Below are 4245 nucleotides of genomic sequence, written 5' to 3' on the forward strand. Positions count from 1 at the left end.
AAGGTCCTGAATTCAAACCTGGTATGAACCAACGAACGAGAATTTATTGTTTTTTTAAATATAATTTATATTTTAATAATGACAAAAGTTCAAAAATTGTACTGTTTGGGGGGCCCCAGGAGATAGCGCAGCAGCATAAGCACCTACCTGCCAAGCACAAGGTCCTGAATTCAAACCTGGTATGAACCAACGAACGAGAATTTATTGTTTTTTTAAATATAATTTATATTTTAATAATGACAAAAGTTCAAAATTTGGAAAGAGTTACTGAGTTAAAGAGAAAGACAGGAGAGGGAGTGGGGGAAAGATATATCTATGTATGTAAGCAAGACGTTTGGACATCTGCATCGTGCATTTCTGCTGACTATGAAAAGAAGCAGATAATACTTAATTTGTTTTGTCTCTTTTTTCAATTGTTTGTACTTAATCTCTTTTTAATTTCTTATACACTTCTTTTTTTCTTTCTTCTTCCACTTTTATGTGCATATATCTAATAATATTAATAACTGGTTGGAAGACAATACTATATATTACAACAAACACTGTGAAATTCATATTACATTGTTAAGTGAAAAAAATAAATAAATAAAATAAAATAAAATGTCCTCCCACAGTCTCATCTGTTCTGAGGTGAGCCTCTCAGCAGGGGACTGGGTCACCAGGGGTCTATGCTCACAAGTGGGTTACCCCTTTGATGAGTGCCTAGCTGAGTGTGCTGTGAAGAGGCAGGACTTAGAAGGAAGAAGCAGGCCACTGGGGACGTGCCCTGGAGGACACAGGCATGGACCCCCAACTCCTCCCTTCTCTCTCTGCTTCTTGGCCACCTTGGGTTGAGCCACCTTCTCCCACCATGTCATTCTGCCCTGGAACCAGCCAACCACAGACTGAACCTGCTAAAATCATAAATCAAAATAAACCTCCCCTCCTTCAAACTGCAAGTGTCAGGAATTTTGTCCCAGAAATAGGAAAATAATAAAGTGGCTGAACAGTCCTCAAAAGCATACTAAATTGTAAAGGGCAAAAATGTACTTCAAATATCTGTTGAAATGCAGTCAAGTATACAGTATTTCAATAAATGTCACCAAATGCCATAAATGCCATATTCTCTTTCTTAGAATCAGTTCTCTACTTCATTACCTCATTTTCTGGTTAGTATTTTCCCTGAATATTTGATGTCTTCTGCCCAAGTTGGCTGGAGTATCTTGGAGTCAGGGATAATGCAATTGCTACCTCAGGGTTTAGATATAGTTTAGTCTTATCCCAGTTCTTACATCTCCTAGTTATGTGATCTTGAACAAATCATTTCTTAGAGCCTCAGTTTACCTATACTGATGAGAAACAGATTGAAGATTAAATGATAACAGGTCCAGAAGGCAAGCTCACCAGCTTGGGTGGTCCTTGCCTCTGCTAAGCATTGCCCTACAGACGATGGCACTTCTCAGGGTGAGCAGGCATACCAAGCACCCTGGAGAGGCCCAGGGCAGAGCTGTGCACTGGCTGTGGAGTAGACTGCGCTCACCCTTCAGCTTTATGTATGTTCTGAAATGGTTTTCATCCACCTTGAAGGGACATCCAGAGAAACCTTTGAATTCATACATTCGATTTGCTAAAGAAAAAATGAACATAATTAAAGCTCAGAACCCAGATATAAAAGTTACAGAAGTAATGAAAAGAATTGCAGAGGAATGGAAGGAACTTCCTGATACAGAGAAAAAGCATATGAAGATGCTTACAGGGAGAGTTGAAGGCATCCCAAGAAGAGATGAAGAGGATTCATGAAGCACTAACTCCAGCTCAGGAAGCATCTTTGGCATAAAATAAAACACAGAAACTTTTAAAAAGGAAAGAAATAATAAGAAAGAAAGAGTTATCAATGCTTTGAAAACTAAAAAAAGCTCACAGAGCTTATAAGATTTTTCTATATTTTTCTATCTGAATATATTCAGTCCTCTGAAGGTGCTACGATACAGGATAAGTGGAAGTTTAGGTCTGAAAACTAGAAACGTACGTCTAGTCTTCAGAAGCAAGTTTATGAACAACTTGCCCACGATGATAGAATTCATTATTATAATGAAGTAAAATCTTGGGAAGAACAGATGATTGGAGTTGGACGAAGTGACGTTGTACGTCACAAGACTTATCTCCAGAACAGGAGGACGAAGGAGAAAGCAGACTCAGTGTGCTCCAGTGCACAGGCACAGGGACCAGTTGGGTCTCAGTATTGGACGATGTTGTAAAATTAGCAAGAATAATGTTGGCAAACATTTGGACTCGATTACTTTTTCTTTGTCTCCTGGACTGCTGCCACTTGAAGATACTTTGTGGAAGTAGTTTGAAAACCCAAACAGGTGAAAGTTTGTGCAGAATTTTATTTTGTGTTTAAGAAGAACTGGGGATCAGAATAATTCAAGCAAATGTAGCAGTGAACTTAATAAGGTCAATCAGTCTGTGAAGTTTTTTACACTGGAAGACAATTATGAAAATAGTATTCCTGTTTCTTATAGGATGGAGACAGGAGTTTCCTTTCAAAATGATCACAAACTGTGGGAGCCACCGTGTTCTGTGAGCTACAGTGGAGCCAGGGCCCTGTGTGGGGGTGCAGGTTAGCAACCCACGTAGGAGGCTGAGGCAGAGGCCAGCCTGGGCTACACAGCGAGTTGGAAGCCAGTTTGGAATGCGAAGTGAGACTCTATCTCAGTAGAAAAAAGTCTCACTGTTAGGTAAATCCTAATTCTTAGTTGTAAGTCATAGTATTTAAAACTGATGGTTGTATGTGCAAGTGATTGTTCGGTAATAACTTTTTATAAAATGGGTGGAGTGACTTAAAACCCTTTTTCTCATCATTTTCCTAAAGTACAATTTCGTCCCAATATGTATGCATATTGGTTTAGTTTACATAGAATAAAAATCGTAATTCTTCATTAAAAAAAAAAAGATTGAACATTGAAAGTACTCCATGAGGTAATGCATGAAGTATCACAAGAACAGAGTCTAGCACCCGCGAAGCGTCAGGACGGCGCGTGGTCCCGATCTCACACGGGGTCATGGTGAAGAGCGCGTAGCGCGGGTACACAGCGCCCTCGTCGGAGTTCCGGCACATACGGGGAACTCCTCAGACACCAGTGTTAGGACGAGCATTTGGTCAGCAAGTCCAGCACTCTGTTTTCCACTCTCAAGCCATTTTATAGATCAATTTTCAGACTCTCCGTATTCAAACCAAAAGGGCCTTTCTTTTTCCTTCTTCCTCTCCAGTCTCCCAAGCCACAGTCATCCTCCCAGTCCTAAACAGAAGGCTCCCCAGAGCCCAGTGAGACAGCCTGCCCGCGTCATGAGGGCCGGGGGCCCCAGCCACATGCTGCCCAGCTGCTCTGAAGCCAGGCAGAGTCCAGCACTGGAGCACATCCAGGGGCTTACTGCATTTCCTCCTCGCTCGGGAAGCTCACAGCCCGGCTCCACAAGCGCCTCTCATCGACCAGCTAATGAGCTTACAAGATTTCACTCCCCAGGAAGCTGACTTTAATAATGGGATGCCAAGGAGAAACCAGCCCTAGCCAGGAGAGGGAGGGAGGGCAGGTAAGGGCGCCAGGCTGAAGATGAGTGACACCTCCTATATGAAGTTGATTCATGTCGGAGCAAATCTGAGCAGGGACCAGCTGATTCAGGCAGTTAAGTTATTGCTCTGCCAGTTTAATATTTCGCCATCTGCTAACTGAAGGCTCTACTGCCTGCTGGGTCCTATAAAGACTTTTATTTATTATATTACACATGGCAACATCTGCCACTGGATGCAGCTCTACTCGGCACCCTAATTAAACAAACACACACTCCAGCGACAGCAGAGGGTCGGGTGGCTTTCTGAATGAGCTGAATTGTTGCAGGGAGTTTAAAAGTTGGAGGATCCCACCCCAAATCTCCAAAGTAGCATGTGAGACATTCAGCTCCCATCCTGACAGTCACTAAAGATTTACAGCCCATTAAAAAAGGCTGGAAAAATGGATTTTAATAAACATAGGCTGAGTTTTCATCTCCACCTTGCCTCACTGCCAAATAAGTCTTGGATTTTAGGTTTGGCCAGAGGTTAGAACTCTACTTTTCCTAACTCACTGTCATCTGGTCCCTTGCTGCCTTTATCCTTCCAGCTCCTTGTGAACACCAAGACATACTAAATGAAGTGAGCTCCAAGGTCACCATCCATTTCTCTCATCTACTTATTCAATAAATAATGATTGAGTCATCAGGTGGACA

General features: G+C 42.0%; 1 pseudogene; it reads left to right on the plus strand.

Annotated features, from left to right (window-relative positions):
* LOC101585295 overlaps positions 1 to 1779 on the plus strand; it is a 142437-nt pseudogene extending 140658 nt beyond the window's left edge.
* The last annotated feature ends 2466 nt before the right edge of the window (positions 1780 to 4245 follow it).

The sequence above is a fragment of the Octodon degus genome, unplaced genomic scaffold (assembly GCF_000260255.1).
Source record: "Octodon degus isolate 3935 unplaced genomic scaffold, OctDeg1.0 scaffold00200, whole genome shotgun sequence".
NCBI classification, from domain to species: domain Eukaryota; kingdom Metazoa; phylum Chordata; class Mammalia; order Rodentia; family Octodontidae; genus Octodon; species Octodon degus.